This window comes from Schistocerca cancellata, chromosome 3 (assembly GCF_023864275.1).
Source record: "Schistocerca cancellata isolate TAMUIC-IGC-003103 chromosome 3, iqSchCanc2.1, whole genome shotgun sequence".
In the NCBI taxonomy this organism is placed as follows: domain Eukaryota; kingdom Metazoa; phylum Arthropoda; class Insecta; order Orthoptera; family Acrididae; genus Schistocerca; species Schistocerca cancellata.
The window spans coordinates 149,788,647-149,806,357 of record NC_064628.1 but is presented as its reverse complement, the minus strand read 5'-3'; the positions used below and the strand labels follow the sequence as shown (position 1 = coordinate 149,806,357).

The window sequence follows — 17,711 nt, the reverse complement described above, 5'->3', positions numbered from 1 at the left end:
AAAATGTGAGGTAACCACTGTTACTCCTAAATTTCTGTGGAATTAAGTTTTCTGTGTGTGTCTGAAAATCCAAGTGGTTCAAGTTGGTAGTTTATTTGTTGCAAGCGAAAAAAGCTTTTTAGTAAACTGAGGCACTAGCATTAGTTTCCTGTTCACTGTGACAAGGAAGCTAGTATAAAAAGTAGTTTGTGGTTTTGTTTGCAAAGAAGTGCTCATGGGATGTAAGCACTGCTTGAGATTATTCTGAGATGATTTTTTGAGGGGGGGGGGAGATTGCTAAACATCTAGCATTTTAGTAAGGAGCTTGTCGGAGTAGTCGTAAAATTGTTATTTTATGAGAAATTTCTTTATTCATAGCACATGGCCATCATAGTTGAAGCATAAAGATTGGCATGGTATGCGTAGGTCTGTAAAATGTCCTGACAGTGATGTTCACAGAGACTTGTTGTATACTTTGATTCTTCATCTGTTTAACAGTAGACATAAGAAATGTATTAGTGGAGCAAGTAGCTGTGAAATTACTGGCGTATGATTGATAGTATGGACGTGGCGCTGAGTGGAAGTGTTTGTTTAGCTGTGGGTGTTTTCATAATTGCCATGTGAGGAAAAGCAATACTCGTGATAGGCGAAAAGAGATACAGAGAGAAACACATTTATTGCGAGTATTATACACTCCTGGAAATGGAAAAAAGAACACGTTGACACCGGTGTGTCAGACCCACCATACTTGCTCCGGACACTGCGAGAGGGCTGTACAAGCAATGATCACACCCACGGCACAGCGGACACACCAGGAACCGCGGTGTTGACCGTCGAATGGCGCTAGCTGCGCAGCATTTGTGCACCGCCGCCGTCAGTGTCAGCCAGTTTGCCGTGGCATACGGAGCTCCATCGCAGTCTTTAACACTGGTAGCATGCCGCGACAGCGTGGACGTGAACCGTATGTGCAGTTGACGGACTTTGAGCGAGGGCGTATAGTGGGCATGCAGGAGGCCGGGTGGACGTACCGCCGAATTGCTCAACACGTGGGGCGTGAGGTCTCCACAGTACATCGATGTTGTCGCCAGTGGTCGGCGGAAGGTGCACGTGCCCGTCGACCTGGGACCGGACCGCAGCCACGCACGGATGCACGCCAAGACCATAGGATCCTACGCAGTGCCGTAGGGGACCGCACCGCCACTTCCCAGCAAATTAGGGACACTGTTGCTCCTGGGGTATCGGCGAGGACCATTCGCAACCGTCTCCATGAAGCTGGGCTACGGTCCCGCACACCGTTAGGCCGTCTTCCGCTCACGCCCCAACATCGTGCAGCCCGCCTCCAGTGGTGTCGCGACAGGCGTGAATGGAGGGACGAATGGAGACGTGTCGTCTTCAGCGATGAGAGTCGCTTCTGCCTTGGTGCCAGTGATGGTCGTATGCGTGTTTGGCGCCGTGCAGGTGAGCGCCACAATCAGGACTGCATACGACCGAGGCACACAGGGCCAACACCCGGCATCATGGTGTGGGGAGCGATCTCCTACACTGGCCGTACACCACTGGTGATCGTCGAGGGGACACTGAATAGTGCGTGGTACATCCAAACCGTCATCGAACCCATCGTTCTACCATTCCTAGACCGGCAAGGGAACTTGCTGTTCCAACAGGACAATGCACGTCCGCATGTATCCCGTGCCACCCAACGTGCTCTAGAAGGTGTAAGTCAACTACCCTGGCCAGCAAGATCTCCGGATCTGTCCCCCATTGAGCATGTTTGGGACTGGATGAAGCGTCGTCTCACGCGGTCTGCACGTCCAGCACGAACGCTGGTCCAACTGAGGTGCCAGGTGGAAATGGCATGGCAAGCCGTTCCACAGGACTACATCCTGCATCTCTACGATCGTCTCCATGGGAGAATAGCAGTCTGCATTGCTGCGAAAGGTGGATATACACTGTACTAGTGCCGACATTGTGCATGCTCTGTTGCCTGTGTCTATGTGCCTGTGGTTCTGTCAGTGTGATCATGTGATGTATCTGACCCCAGGAATGTGTCAATAAAGTTTCCCCTTCCTGGGACAATGAATTCACGGTGTTCTTATTTCAATTTCCAGGAGTGTATATCAGCAGCTCTTGGGCGGGTATCAAGCTAGACGCAAAGTGAAACGAAAGAGGAAGTATGCATGAAAGTGGCGATATATCGACAAGAGTTTGCACTGTTAGGGTGAGGTGAATAAACTAGTGCGGTGCGAAAATTTTCGAAGAGAGAGGCGGCTTTAAAGAAAGCACAAGAGTCGTATGAACGCCGTCTTGTGTGTTTGTCTTTCAGTGGCTATTTGGCATGTCTGCTTGCGCCATAGGATGCTACTGTATGTGCCCCAGGCCCCCATCTAGCGGCCGGAGGTGCAAGCGGTGTTTACATACAGTCTCGCGTGAGGCAATGGTCTCTCATTTCGGAAGACAAGAAGCACTGGTAGCGCACAAAATAGCTGAGTGAGATCATGGCGGCCAAGTAAGAGTAGAAGTAGGTTCTTTGCAGAATGTCCGAGCTTAAGAAATTCTTCGATAAGTAAATCGCGAAATGTGAAGAGTGTGTCGTATTCTCGTAGGGCGTGTTGACGGTCTCGTGGCATAAGTAGCGAGCGGTGATAGCTTGCTAGCAAGATCATACTTCACAGGATCATTTCTGTAGTATGTCTTCAACTCTCTCTAGTTCAAAGCTGGAGTAGACGTAACCACGATGATGAGTGGTAGCACTGTCCCTGAGCGTGAGGCTTGCGATCGAGATTCATCGCATCTTGGTTGTAATCGATGATCGTTCACCACATTCTGAGGGATGTGGGAAGGGAATAGCGCTTTCCGAGTGGTGGTTTTATTATATAGAATAGAAGCAAGCATAAGTCATACTTTTGGTATCGGGACCCGCGTCGTTGCAGCAATGTCGCTACAGGTTGTGGAAGGACTTTGATTGCGACATGTCATGAAAGCCTTGTGGGAGTTTCTCAAGTGGCACGGGGACGAGCCATTTGATTTGGCCTGCTCCAAGTGCTAGGCTTGGATGACAACGACGTACTTTTGAGTTACAAGAATGAGTGAGCAACACAAGAAGAGTGCAATTGATGACCATAAACGGCTGACACACAACACAGTCTTGATAATCAGCACTAATGCATGATGTACGGAACATTTAGGAGGAGCGCGTTTGGCTAGCAAACATGAATTGAGTGATTTGCAAGGCACTGTTATCTGCAAGAAGGAATGCATGGAATTCGCAAATGAATAAGACTGGTTCAAATACTATCGACAGAAATTTTATTTCTGTTGTCAACTAGTATTAATTAGTTGTGTGGGAGCAGGGGGATATTTCCCTTGCACCATACATCTACATACAGGTTGCGTCTGATGTGGCCTAGTTTTGCGTTCAAAGAACTATCTAGTTGCCTGTTTTTTCAGTGAACGAGTGTGGTGGGGAGGAGAGAGATTAGTGTTAGATGCAGAGCAGTGCGGGCAGTTAGTTGTGTGTCTGACGGTGGGTCGCCGAGAGGAATTAGGCGTGCTGCCATCTGTCGGCAGGTGAGGTAATGAAGCAGCTTGAATGGTGACAGAAATGATGAAAATAGTTATCTAAAGAGTAATATCGACGACATTTGGCAGACACGTATTTCAGCGCTGACAGTTAGTTTGGGGTGTGTGCTTGCATGGCACTGGAAGTCTGTTGATGGTAGAGAAGTAGACAAGACGGAAAGAATTTTCCGCGTTCTCGCGGAGAAGCAATAGAGAAGCAGCCATAAGTATTGAAGTGAGGGCTTTGATCGGCACTCTGGTTTCCCTTCAAAACGAATAAATCTTTCGCCTTTTACTAAAGATTTCCGTGGAGGGGAACATTAAATGAGTCTATAAGGTATTTTTCGTAGTGCTCGGCTATTGCTGAGCCATAATCACAAGTAAAACGTAATGTAATTAGCAAGAGGTAGGTTGTGTTGTGAGTATGAAGGGCGTGGAGTAGCGGATCACGTTGGATCAGGTAGATGCTTTTTTAATTTGAAAATGTAATTGGCCGTTTCGTAGTATAATGAAACAAGTACATTTGCCCTGAAATGGCTTGCAGCGTGTTAGGCGATTGTGTAAAGAGAGAGAGAGAGCGCTATTTATTGTCCTGGAAACTCTTGGTGAACCCTTTCCGCATCTCAGTTCTAGATGATTTGAGGGTGTTTACTTGCACTGCAGTTGCACAACAGCATATAAGCCGATATTTGGAAGTGAATGATGAATTGAGAGGCTTTGTAATAAATACTAGTATGTGATTAGTAGATTGTGTTTTGAAACCCAAAATTATTTTTACCGCACAAGTTTGTGATTTGTAGGTATGATGTGAGTGAGATTTGGGCTGTAGATGGTGGTTAGTTGGGCAGGATGAGCATTTCAATTGTTTTCAATAGAGTGGATATTAGTGGCACTGGCTTGTTGCCATAATGTGGCATTGGTTCTTTGTTCATAACAGTGTACTCAGTTTTGTAGAAGATTTAGGTGAGAAAGAGACAGTTGTTGAATATGACATAGATAGCTAGAGATGAATTGAGTAGCAATTTCCTGGTAGTTGTAGTTTGGGTATGATGTGTCTCAGTGAGAGATAAATCTTGAAATGGAAGGGTTGTTCCTAGCTACAGTCTTGGAAACTATGTATCTGCTGTTGACTCCAATGTTTTCAAGATTACTTGTGTACAAAATTGGCCAGACTTTGCAGTTTCTTCTTCAGTAAATGAGTGGAAGGTGGTGCAGATAATGGTATAAATGTTCAGTGCCTCCTGTGAGTTGTTGATGCTGCTTGTCTTTTAAGTAAAATTGATAGGGGCTCTTGATTGACCCAGCCATAGACAGAGCTGGTGCATACTTGGCTTGAGAAGACTTTGGCCAGTAAATGATGAAATACCAACACATTGCTCACAACAAAGCTCCTTTCCCTGCATTCTAGTTTCCCTCGGGTATAGAGTGACATGATATTGGCAGATAATCACTTTGATCAGGCTGTTTGTTTTTTTTTTAATGCTCTTTTACCAGAATCCATTCATAGTGATAAGTGTGTTCTCTGGTGGAACACGATGAGAACATTGTGTGAAGTGCACAGAAGTAGCTATTTGAGTGTGTGTGAAAATGTGAGGTAACCACTGTTACTCCTAAATTTCTGTGGAATTAAGTTTTCTGTGTGTGTCTGAAAATCCAAGTGGTTCAAGTTGGTAGTTTATTTGTTGCAAGCGAAAAAAGCTTTTTAGTAAACTGAGGCACTAGCATTAGTTTCCTGTTCACTGTGACAAGGAAGCTAGTATAAAAAGTAGTTTGTGGTTTTGTTTGCAAAGAAGTGCTCATGGGATGTAAGCACTGCTTGAGATTATTCTGAGATGATTTTTTGAAGGGGGGGGGGGAGATTGCTAAACATCTAGCATTTTAGTAAGGAGCTTGTCGGAGTAATCGTAAAATTGTTATTTTATGAGAAATTTCTTTATTCATAGCACATGGCCATCATAGTTGAAGCATAAAGATTGGCATGGTATGCGTAGGTCTGTAAAATGTCCTGACAGTGATGTTCACAGAGACTTGTTGTATACTTTGATTCTTCATCTGTTTAACAGTAGACATAAGAAATGTATTAGTGGAGCAAGTAGCTGTGAAATTACTGGCGTATGATTGATAGTATGGACGTGGCGCTGAGTGTAAGTGTTTGTTTAGCTGTGGGTGTTTTCATAATTGCCATGTGAGGAAAAGCAATACTCGTGATAGGCGAAAAGAGATACAGAGAGAAACACATTTATTGCGAGTATTATATATCAGCAGCTCTTGGGCGGGTATCAAGCTAGACGCAAAGTGAAACGAAAGAGGAAGTATGCATGAAAGTGGCGATATATCGACAAGAGTTTGCACTGTTAGGGTGAGGTGAATAAACTAGTGCGGTGCGAAAATTTTCGAAGAGAGAGGCGGCTTTAAAGAAAGCACAAGAGTCGTATGAACGCCGTCTTGTGTGTTTGTCTTTCAGTGGCTATTTGGCATGTCTGCTTGCGCCATAGGATGCTACTGTATGTGCCCCAGGCCCCCATCTAGCGGCCGGAGGTGCAAGCGGTGTTTACATACAGTCTCGCGTGAGGCAATGGTCTCTCATTTCGGAAGACAAGAAGCACTGGTAGCGCACAAAATAGCTGAGTGAGATCATGGCGGCCAAGTAAGAGTAGAAGTAGGTTCTTTGCAGAATGTCCGAGCTTAAGAAATTCTTCGATAAGTACATCGCGAAATGTGAAGAGTGTGTCGCATTCTCGTAGGGCGTGTTGACGGTCTCGTGGCATAAGTAGCGAGCGGTGATAGCTTGCTAGGACTGGAGCCTATTGGTAGCGACCATCTCCCTGTCCTCCTCACCGCTTCAGACGGCCGTCACCCCCGCCCCGACCCTCGTCATGACCCTCCCCCTAAGTACATCCATGACTATTCCCGTGCCAACTGGAATGCCTACCGGGATACCCTCTCCACTCAGGTCGATAGCCACCCTCTCGCCTACCGCCGTCCCGATGATGTCACCCATGCCGCCTCCTTTCTCCAGCAGACCTTGTCTGAGGCCGTGGAGGCCCACGTCCCTACTGTTGCAATCCACCCCCACCGTCCTACCTTACCACCACAGGCCGTCCTCCTCCTCCGTGAATCCCGTCGTCTCTACCGTGCCTTCCTCCGCACGCGTGACCAGGACACCCTACGACGCCACCGGCAACTACAGCGACACATTCGAAATTTGCTCGCGGCTAAGAAACGCCGGGACTGGCGACAGACATGCACCCGTTTAAATGCTACCCTCCCTATAAACTCGTCCAAGTTCTGGACCGCCTTCCGTCGCCTTACCGGAACCAAACCCTCCCCCTACTATCCTCTTCTCCACGATGATCACCCCTTCCCTGACGCCCTTAGTAAGGCCAATCACTTTGCCTCCTACCTGTCCGATGTGTTTTCCATCCCTGATGATCCCCAGTTCGATTACTCCCTCTTCCCAGATATCCGCGATCGAACTGACACCTCTGTCACTCCCCTCGCTCCTGGTTTCCAGTACTTGGACAACATTCCACACACAGACCTTAATGCCCCCATCACCACACAGGATCTCATCACTACACTCCGCACCAAACGCAACACCGCTCCTGGTCACGATCGTGTCACCTACCGTCACCTTCGTGAAGCTCCTGTCTCTTTTCTCTCCACCCTGGCCAGGCTCTACAATGTAGTCCTGTCCACTGGTTACTACCCCGACCTGTGGAAAACCTCCCGTATCCTCATGTTCCTCAAACCTGGCAAACCGCCGTCCGCCGTTTCCTCCTACCGTCCCATCAGCCTTACCTCGGTCTTCAGCAAGGTCCTGGAATCTATCCTCACCCGCCGCATCCACCAGCATCTCCGCCAGCACCGCCTCCTCCCCGTTACCCAGTGTGGCTTTCGGCCGTCCTTCTCTTCCGACGATCTTCTCCTTCACCTCACTCACCTCCTTTCCGAACAGCTCAATTCCCGTCGCTCCGCAATCTTCCTCTCTCTTGACCTCGAACGCGCATATGACCGCGTATGGCATTCCGGTCTCCTCTTCAAGCTCCAAACCTTCGCCCTTCCCATTAACTACGTTCGTCTGATCGGTTCCTTTCTCTCCCGCCGTCCTTCCCATGTCACCATCCATAACACTGATTCCTACACCTTTTTCCCCTCCGCCGGTGTGCCCCAAGGCTCCGTCCTCTCCCCCCTTCTGTACTTGTTGTACACGGCGGACATGCCGCCGCCGTCACCCCCCGTCCACCTTCTCCAGTTTGCCGATGACACCGCCTTCCTTGCCCTTGCCCCCACCCTGCGACGCTCCCAACACCTTCTCCAATCCCATCTTGACCGGTTCACCGCTTGGTGCAACCAGTGGTTGCTCAAGGTCAATCCTTCCAAAACCCAGGCGATCATTGTAGGCAAAACCACTCCCTCCTTCCGCCTCCTTGATTTCTATCTCACCGTTTATGGCCGTCCCATCGCTCTCACCCCCACCCTTAAGTACCTTGGCGTCACCCTCGACCGTCGCCTCTCCTGGACTCCCCATCTCCAGACAATCCAAGCCAAGGCACGTTCCCGACTCCGTCTCCTCAAGCTCCTTTCCGGCCGAACGTGGGGTCTGGACCCCTCCACCATCCTCCACACCTATAAGTCCCTCATCCGCCCTATCCTCTGTTACGCCCATCCCGCCTGGATCTCCGCCCCCCCTTCCTTTTATAAATCCCTCCAAATCCTTGAACGCCATGCTCTCCGCCTTGCCTATCGCATCCGTCTCCCTTCCCCCACGCGGATCCTCTATGACCTTATCCCCTTCCCCCACCTCCTCCTCTTCCTCGAAAGGATACGAATCCTATACACCTCCCGTAAACTCGATCCTCCTCACCCGCTCGTCTCCCCGATCCTCTCCCACCCCCGCCCGCTGCCGCGCCTGTACTCCCATGTCCCACCTGGTCTCCATCTCTCCACCCTCCATACCCTCTCCCAAGGTGGCTTCCGCCAGCTCCCCCTCCCTGATGATGTCCTCCTCCCCTGCATCTACCCCTCCTATCAACTTTGATCCTTCCCCCCCCTCCTGTGTCCTTTCCTTTCGGCACCCTCCCTCCCCCCCTTTCCCTTCCCTTCTCTTTCCTTTCCCCCTCCCTCCTACCCTCTCCTCCGGGCTTCCCCTCCCCCTTCCTCCCTCCCCCTCTCTCCTTTGCCCATGGCATCTCTGCTCTCCCCTCTCCCATCTCCCCTTCCTCCTCCTCCACCCCCCTCTTAACAGGTCCCCGGACTCGTACACGCTCAGTGAACATTCGCGCGCCGGAGACCATCGCCACCAGTGTTCAGTGTGTGTGCATCGTTTTGTGTTTCGTGCAGTTCCGACTCAACTGTTCACATGTGCCGTCGCCGTTCGCCGTGTTTTGTGCGCCATGTTTCCAAGTGTTAGTGTTTTTTCGTCCAACGTGAACGGCTTCTTGTCTCTTGTTTTTTTTGTATCTCCATGTTTTTGCCCGCCGTCTTTTTTTGTATGTCACCGCTCTATCATGTTTATTGTGCAACTAAAGGCTGAAGAGCAGCGTACCATGCTGCTGCCAGCCCACCTGTATAGGTGTTTAAATTACAATAAAGGAAAAAAAAAAAAGCTTGCTAGCAAGATCATACTTCACAGGATCATTTCTGTAGTATGTCTTCAACTCTGTCTAGTTCAAAGCTGGAGTAGACGTAACCACGATGATGAGTGGTAGCACTGTCCCTGAGCGTGAGGCTTGCGATCGAGATTCATCGCATCTTGGTTGTAATCGATGATCGTTCACCTCATTCTGAGGGATGTGGGAAGGGAATAGCGCTTTCCGAGTGGTGATTTTATTATATAGAATAGAAGCAAGCATAAGTCATACTTTTGGTATCGGGACCCGCGTCGTTGCAGCAATGTCGCTACAGGTTGTGGAAGGACTTTGATTGCGACATGTCATGAAAGCCTTGTGGGAGTTTCTCGAGTGGCACGGGGACGAGCCATTTGATTTGGCCTGCTCCAAGTGCTAGGCTTGGATGACAACGACGTACTTTTGAGTTACAAGAATGAGTGAGCAACACAAGAAGAGTGCAATTGATGACCATAAACGGCTGACACACAACACAGTCTTGATAATCAGCACTAATGCATGATGTACGGAACATTTAGGAGGAGCGCGTTTGGCTAGCAAACATAAATTGAGTGATTTGCAAGGCACTGTTATCTGCAAGAAGGAATGCATGGAATTCGCAAATGAATAAGACTGGTTCAAATACTATCGACAGAAATTTTATTTCTGTTGTCAACTAGTATTAATTAGTTGTGTGGGAGCAGGGGGATATTTCCCTTGCACCATACATCTACATACAGGTTGCGTCTGATGTGGCCTAGTTTTGCGTTCAAAGAACTATCTAGTTGCCTGTTTTTTCAGTGAACGAGTGTGGTGGGGAGGAGAGAGATTAGTGTTAGATGCAGAGCAGTGCGGGCAGTTAGTTGTGTGTCTGACGGTGGGTCGCCGAGAGGAATTAGGCGTGCTGCCATCTGTCGGCAGGTGAGGTAATGAAGCAGCTTGAATGGTGACAGAAATGATGAAAATAGTTATCTAAAGAGTAATATCGACGACATTTGGCAGACACGTATTTCAGCGCTGACAGTTAGTTTGGGGTGTGTGCTTGCATGGCACTGGAAGTCTGTTGACGGTAGAGAAGTAGACAAGACGGAAAGAATTTTCCGCGTTCTCGCGGAGAAGCAATAGAGAAGCAGCCATAAGTATTGAAGTGAGGGCTTTGATCGGCATCTCCGGCGGTACACCGAAAGGTTACCGCCCTTCGATAGTGCAATTTTCGCGCTAATCGAAGTGTTAGGGGTTACAGGTGCCAGCCCGCAGCAGCAGCAGCAGCAGCAGTAGCAGTTCACGGTCCCGGCCTGCAGCAGTGGTCAGCCAGCCAGCCAGCCAGCCAGCCAGCCAGCCAGCCAGCCAGCCAGCCAGCCTGCCAGCCCTCCGGTGGCAGCAGCAGTCCTGCCAGCAGCAGTCCAGCCCGCAGCAGTCCAGCCAGCAGCAGCAGCAGCAGCAGCAGCCGCCGCCGCCGCCGCCGCCGCCGCCGCCGCCGCCGCCGCCGCCGCCCCGGCCCCGTCCGCGGCAGCAGCGTCCCTGCCTCTTGCCGTCGCCGTCGCCGTCGCCGCCGTCCGTCCGCCGTCCGTCCGCCGTCTCCCAGTGTGTGGGTCCTGTCCTTTTAGTGCTGTGTTCTTTCTTTCTTCTTCTTGTCGTCATGTCCGCCCCCACCACCACCGTCACTACTACCACCACCGCCATCGTGTATACGTCCCCTTCCGCCGCCTCCACCACAATCACTTGGTGTGCCCAGTCCCACCCCCCTCCTTCCATCCCTCCCCTCCTCTCTCTCCCTTCGCCCTCGCTCTTTGTCGCCCCCTCTCCCGATTCCTCCTCTCGTTCTGATCCCTCCCCCCACTCCCCCAGCCTGTCACTGCAGCTCCGGCTAGGGTGGTGGCCCGTCGGGCCACTGCCCACGCCCAGCTCTCCCCGTCGCCATCGCCGTCACCGCCGCCTCCACCACCACCGCCATCTTCATCGACTTCACCGTCGCCGTCACTGCCACCTTCGCCTGCGCCGTCACAGTCATTATCTCCGGCGCCGACTGCTGCGTCCGTGCCGGGACCTGCCCCTTCCCACCACCTCCCCATTGTTCCCGTCCCTCTTATCACCACCCGCCCATCTGCCGCTGTCAAACGCCCTAGTGCCGCCCCCACTCCCTCTGCTCCTAAAAAGGCTCCACCCCGCCCCCCATCCCCACCCCAAAATGCCATGGACGTCTCCCCACCAGGCCCCGCTCCCTCCTCCTCCTCCTCCTCCTCCCCACCCGGTCTCTACAAATATCTCCTGTCCCGTCCCGATCCTTCATTCCTCGAGGCCCGGAATCTCTCCCTCCTCCTCCGCCAACATTTCCCTGGCGCCCCCATCTCTCTCCTTACTCCCAGACGGGATTCCGTTCTTATCTCCTCCCCCAGCCCAACCCTCCATACTGACATCCTCTCCTGCCTCCCCATCACCCGTTTTGGCCCTAACGCCTCCCTCACCCCTGCTCCCTCCCCATCTCCTACCCGCCAACCCCAACCCCCGCGTCGCCCGCCGACCCTCACCGCCGTGATCACTCGGCTTAGCCCGTTGATCACGGAGGAGGAGGTGTTGGCGGAGCTGAAGGCCCATCCCACCCTGGAGGTGCGGGCAGTCCGCCGCATTTTTAACACGACCGGCCCCACCCGCCTTATGCGGGTGTTCTCTCAGGACGCCCCCTCCATTGACCGTCTCCTGAAGGAGGGTGCCCTCCTCTTCAATCAGCGGTACAAAGTCGACCCCTCCCGTTCCCCCCCTCAATCCCTGCGCTGCCAGAGATGTCTGCGCTGCAATGCACACACAACAGCCGAGTGCCGCGAGGCCCCCACATGCCCGCATTGTCGCCAAGCGCACTTCCTCCGGCAGTGCCCCAACCTCCAATCCCCTCCCTCCTGTAATACCTGCAGCCTCCCCCACCCTACCTACTCCCAAAAGTGTAAAGCCCGGCCCCCTCCCACCACCCCTGAACTCACCGTCCCTGTCCGTCCCCTGGACGCCCCCACCCCTCCTGGCAATTCCCTTCGTCCCCCCCCACTGCTGAGGACATCATCAGGTTCCTCACCATTGTCCTCCAAAACGTCCATCGCTTTCAGCGCCCCCACACCCTCCAACAGATCTCCCTCGCCGCCCGTTCCATATTCCACCTTAAAATGTACGCCACCTATTCCAATAACCAGGCCCATTTCACCTTCTCCCGCCTTGACACCCTCGTCTAAATCCTTATCATGGCACGACAGCATCGTATCCTTTTCAACAATATCCGCTCCCTTCCCGCCAACAAGAACCTCTTCCTGCACACCCTTGCTACCCACCGTGTGGATGCCTTCCTCCTCAATGAAACCTTCCTCCAACCCCACCACTCCATCCACACCTCCCCCTATCTCCTCCACCGCTCCGATAATCCCCTCCCAGTTGCGCGTGGCGGAGTTGCCATTGGCCACCACCGCCAGATCCCCGTTCGGCTCCAACCTCTCCTTCCCGACCCCACCGAACACCTGATCCTTAGTCTCTTCTTCCCCGGCCTTACCGTTACCTGTGCCACCATCTATGTCCGCCCCAACGCCCCTCTTCCTTTCGACTTCCTCTCCCACATCGACCGTACCTTCTCCTCCTATGTGATCGCCGCCGACCTCAACATCCATAGTCGCTCCGCTGCCCAGTTGCGGCGGTGGCATCGGTTCCTCTCCTCCCTTCGAGGCGACCTCGTCCCCATCCCCCAGCACACCCGCCCCGAATCCAATTCCACTCCCGATGTTATTCTTTCCTCCCCCAACCTCCTTGGTCGCATTACGGTGGATGTCCTGGAGCCTATTGGTAGTGACCATCTCCCTGTCCTCCTCACCGTTTCAGACGGTCGTCGCCCCCGCCCCGACCCTCGTCATGACCCTCCCCCCAAGTACATCCATGACTATTCCCGTGCCAACTGGGATGCCTACCGGGATACCCTCTCCACTCAGGTCGATAGCCACCCTCTCGCCTACCGCCATCCCGATGATGTCTCCCATGCCGCCTCCTTTCTCCAGCAGACCTTGTCTGAGGCCGTGGAGGCCCACGTCCCTACTGTTGCCATCCACCCCCACCGTCCTACCTTACCACCACAGGCCGTCCTCCTCCTCCGTGAATCCCGTCGTCTCTACCGTGCCTTCCTCCGCACGCGTGACCCGGACACCCTACGACGCCACCGGCAACTACAGCGACACATTCGAAATTTCCTCGCGGCTAAGAAACGCCGGGACTGGCGACAGACATGCACCCGTTTAAATGCTACCCTCCCCATCAACTCGTCCAAGTTCTGGACCGCCTTCCGTCGCCTTACCGGAACTAAGCCCTCCCCCTACTATCCTCTTCTCCACGATGACCACCCCTTCCCTGACGCCCTTAGTAAGGCCAACCACTTTGCCTCCTACCTGTCCGATGTGTTTTCCATCCCTGATGATCCCCGGTTCGATTACTCCCTCTTCCCAGATATCCGCGATCGAACTGACACCTCTGTCCCTCCCCTCGCTCCTGGTTTCCAGTACTTGGACAACATTCCACACACGGAACTTAACGCCCCCATCACTACACAGGATCTCATTACTACACTCCGCACCAAACGCAACACCGCTCCTGGTCACGATCGTGTCACCTACCGTCACCTTCGTGAAGCTCCTGTCTCTTTCCTCTCCACCCTGGCCAGGCTCTACAATGTAGTCCTGTCCACTGGTTACTACCCTGCTCTGTGGAAAACCTCTCGTATCCTCATGTTCCTCAAACCTGGCAAACCGCCGTCCGCCGTCTCCTCCTACCGTCCCATCAGCCTTACCTCGGTCTTCAGCAAGGTCCTGGAATCTGTCCTCACCCGCCGCATCCACCAGCATCTCCGCCAGCACCGCCTCCTCCCCGTTACCCAGTGTGGCTTTCGGCCGTCCTTCTCTTCCGACGATCTTCTCCTTCACCTCACTCATCTCCTTTCCGAACAGCTCAATTCCCGTCGCTCCGCCATCTTCCTCTCTCTTGACCTCGAACGCGCCTATGACCGCGTATGGCACTCCGGTCTCCTCTTCAAGCTCCAAACCTTCGCCCTTCCCATTAACTACGTTCGTCTGATCGGTTCCTTTCTCTCCCGCCGTCCTTCCTATGTCACCATCCATAACTCCGATTCCTACACCTTTTTCCCCTCCGCCGGTGTGCCCCAAGGCTCCGTCCTCTCCCCCCTTCTGTACTTGTTGTACACGGCGGACATGCCGCCGCCGCCACCCCCCGTCCACCTTCTCCAGTTTGCCGATGACACCGCCTTCCTTGCCCTTGCCCCCACCCTGCAACGCTCCCAACACCTTCTCCAATCCCATCTTGACCGGTTCACCGCTTGGTGCAACCAGTGGTTGCTCAAGGTCAATCCTTCCAAAACCCAGGCGATCATTGTAGGCAAAACCACCCCTTCCTTCCGCCTCCTTGATTTCTATCTCACCGTTTATGGCCGTCCCATCGCTCTCACCCCCACCCTTAAGTACCTTGGCGTCACCCTCGACCGTCGCCTCTCCTGGACTCCCCATCTCCAGGCAATCCAAGCCAAGGCACGTTCCCGACTCCGTCTCCTCAAGCTCCTTTCCGGCCGTACGTGGGGTCTGGACCCCTCCACCATCCTACACACCTATAAGTCCCTCATCCGTCCTATCCTCTGTTACGCCCATCCCGCCTGGATCTCCGCCCCCCCTTCCTTTTATAAATCCCTCCAAATCCTTGAACGCCATGCTCTCCGCCTTGCCTATCGCATCCGTCTCCCCTCCCCCACGCGGATCCTGTATGATCTTATCCCCTTCCCTCACCTCCTCCTCTTCCTCGAAAGGATACGAATCCTCTACACCTCCCGTAAACTCGATCCTCCCCACCTGCTCGTCTCCCCGATCCTCTCCCACCCCCGCCCGCTGCCGCGCCTGTACTCTCATGTCCCACCCGGTCTCCATCTCTCCACCCTCCTTACCCTCTCCCAAGGTGGCTTCCGCCAGCTCCCCCTCCCTGATGATGCCCTCCTCCCCTCCATCTACCCCTCCTACCAACTTTGATCCTCCCGCCCTCCTCCCGTGCTTGCTCCTCCGGGCATCCTCCCTCCCTTCTCTCCCTTTTTCCCTCCCTCCTCCTTTTCTCTCCCCTTCTCCCCCGGGCCCCCCCTCCCCTGTCCCTCTCCCTCTTGCCCCCGTCTCCCCCGCCGTTGGCATCCTATTCTCCCCTCTCCCCCCACCTCCCCCCTGTTCCACTCTTGGCAGGTCCCCGGACTCGCACACGCTACGTGGACTTTCGCGCGCCGGAGATCGCCGCCATCAGTGTCTTGTGTGTGCCGTCGTGTTTCGTGTTCAGTGTTTCCCGTCACGCTCCGTTGTTCACCAGTGCCATCGTCTTCTTCAGTGTCTGTGCGTCGTCTCAACAGTTTGCAGTGTGGTTTATCGTCAAGTGTGAACGGCTCCGTGTTTGTCTCTCTGTGTCTCCTATTTTATCGCCCACCATTTTGTGACTTTTCTGTTTTTCTCCTGTTTTTTGTGCTTCTGTCTCATTTGGCTGAAGAGCAGCGTAGTGTGCTGCTGCCAGCCTGCTTATTGTATAGGCATTAAAATGACAATAAAGTAAAAAAAAAAAAAAATAGCTTGCTAGCAAGATCATACTTCACAGGATCATTTCTGTAGTATGTCTTCAACTCTCTCTAGTTCAAAGCTGGAGTAGACGTAACCACGATGATGAGTGGTAGCACTGTCCCTGAGCGTGAGGCTTGCGATCGAGATTCATCGCATCTTGGTTGTAATCGATGATCGTTCACCACATTCTGAGGGATGTGGGAAGGGAATAGCGCTTTCCGAGTGGTGGTTTTATTATATAGAATAGAAGCAAGCATAAGTCATACTTTTGGTATCGGGACCCGCGTCGTTGCAGCAATGTCGCTACAGGTTGTGGAAGGACTTTGATTGCGACATGTCATGAAAGCCTTGTGGGAGTTTCTCGAGTGGCACGGGGACGAGCCATTTGATTTGGCCTGCTCCAAGTGCTAGGCTTGGATGACAACGACGTACTTTTGAGTTACAAGAATGAGTGAGCAACACAAGAAGAGTGCAATTGATGACCATAAACGGCTGACACACAACACAGTCTTGATAATCAGCACTAATGCATGATGTACGGAACATTTAGGAGGAGCGCGTTTGGCTAGCAAACATGAATTGAGTGATTTGCAAGGCACTGTTATCTGCAAGAAGGAATGCATGGAATTCGCAAATGAATAAGACTGGTTCAAATACTATCGACAGAAATTTTATTTCTGTTGTCAACTAGTATTAATTAGTTGTGTGGGAGCAGGGGGATATTTCCCTTGCACCATACATCTACATACAGGTTGCGTCTGATGTGGCCTAGTTTTGCGTTCAAAGAACTATCTAGTTGCCTGTTTTTTCAGTGAACGAGTGTGGTGGGGAGGAGAGAGATTAGTGTTAGATGCAGAGCAGTGCGGGCAGTTAGTTGTGTGTCTGACGGTGGGTCGCCGAGAGGAATTAGGCGTGCTGCCATCTGTCGGCAGGTGAGGTAATGAAGCAGCTTGAATGGTGACAGAAATGATGAAAATAGTTATCTAAAGAGTAATATATGACGACATTTGGCAGACACGTATTTCAGCGCTGACAGTTAGTTTGGGGTGTGTGCTTGCATGGCACTGGAAGTCTGTTGACGGTAGAGAAGTAGACAAGACGGAAAGAATTTTCCGCGTTCTCGCGGAGAAGCAATAGAGAAGCAGCCATAAGTATTGAAGTGAGGGCTTTGATCGGCACTCTGGTTTCCCTTCAAAACGAATAAATCTTTCGCCTTTTACTAAAGATTTCCGTGGAGGGGAACATTAAATGAGTCTATAAGGTATTTTTCGTAGTGCTCGGCTATTGCTGAGCCATAATCACAAGTAAAACGTAATGTAATTAGCAAGAGGTAGGTTGTGTTGTGAGAATGAAGGGCGTGGAGTAGCGGATCACGTTGGATCAGGTAGATGCTTTTTTAATTTGAAAATGCAATTGGCCGTTTCGTAGTATAATGAAACAAGTACATTTGCCCTGAAATGGCTTGCAGTGTGTTAGGCGATTGTGTAAAGAGAGAGAGAGAGCGCTATTTATTGTCCTGGAAACTCTTGGCGAACCCTTTCCGCATCTCAGTTCTAGATGATTTGAGGGTGTTTACTTGCACTGCAGTTGCACAACAGCATATAAGCCGATATTTGGAAGTGAATGATGAATTGAGAGGCTTTGTAATAAATACTAGTATGTGATTAGTAGATTGTGTTTTGAAACCCAAAATTATTTTTACCGCACAAGTTTGTGATTTGTAGGTATGATGTGAGTGAGATTTGGGCTGTAGATGGTGGTTAGTTGGGCAGGATGAGCATTTCAATTGTTTTCAATAGAGTGGATATTAGTGGCACTGGCTTGTTGCCATAATGTGGCATTGGTTCTTTGTTCATAACAGTGTACTCAGTTTTGTAGAAGATTTAGGTGAGAAAGAGACAGTTGTTGAATATGACATAGATAGCTAGAGATGAATTGAGTAGCAATTTCCTGG

At 51.8% G+C, this 17,711-nt stretch overlaps 5 non-coding genes across 5 annotated transcripts; all 5 read left to right on the top strand.

Annotated features, from left to right (window-relative positions):
• Positions 1–2,634: 2,634 nt before the first annotated feature.
• On the top strand, positions 2,635–2,841 carry LOC126178502 (small nucleolar RNA U3). The gene has a single exon (XR_007536394.1). It is a non-coding gene; the product is annotated as a small nucleolar RNA U3 (small nucleolar RNA).
• Positions 2,842–3,788: 947 nt separating this feature from the next.
• On the top strand, positions 3,789–3,907 carry LOC126178592 (U5 spliceosomal RNA). The gene has a single exon (XR_007536477.1). It is a non-coding gene; the product is annotated as a U5 spliceosomal RNA (small nuclear RNA).
• Positions 3,908–9,155: 5,248 nt separating this feature from the next.
• On the top strand, positions 9,156–9,362 carry LOC126178568 (small nucleolar RNA U3). Its single transcript, XR_007536456.1, has one exon. It is a non-coding gene; the product is annotated as a small nucleolar RNA U3 (small nucleolar RNA).
• A 6,415-nt stretch (positions 9,363–15,777) lies between these two features.
• On the top strand, positions 15,778–15,984 carry LOC126178501 (small nucleolar RNA U3). The gene has a single exon (XR_007536393.1). It is a non-coding gene; the product is annotated as a small nucleolar RNA U3 (small nucleolar RNA).
• Positions 15,985–16,932: 948 nt separating this feature from the next.
• Positions 16,933–17,051, top strand: LOC126178591 (U5 spliceosomal RNA). The gene has a single exon (XR_007536476.1). It is a non-coding gene; the product is annotated as a U5 spliceosomal RNA (small nuclear RNA).
• The last annotated feature ends 660 nt before the right edge of the window (positions 17,052–17,711 follow it).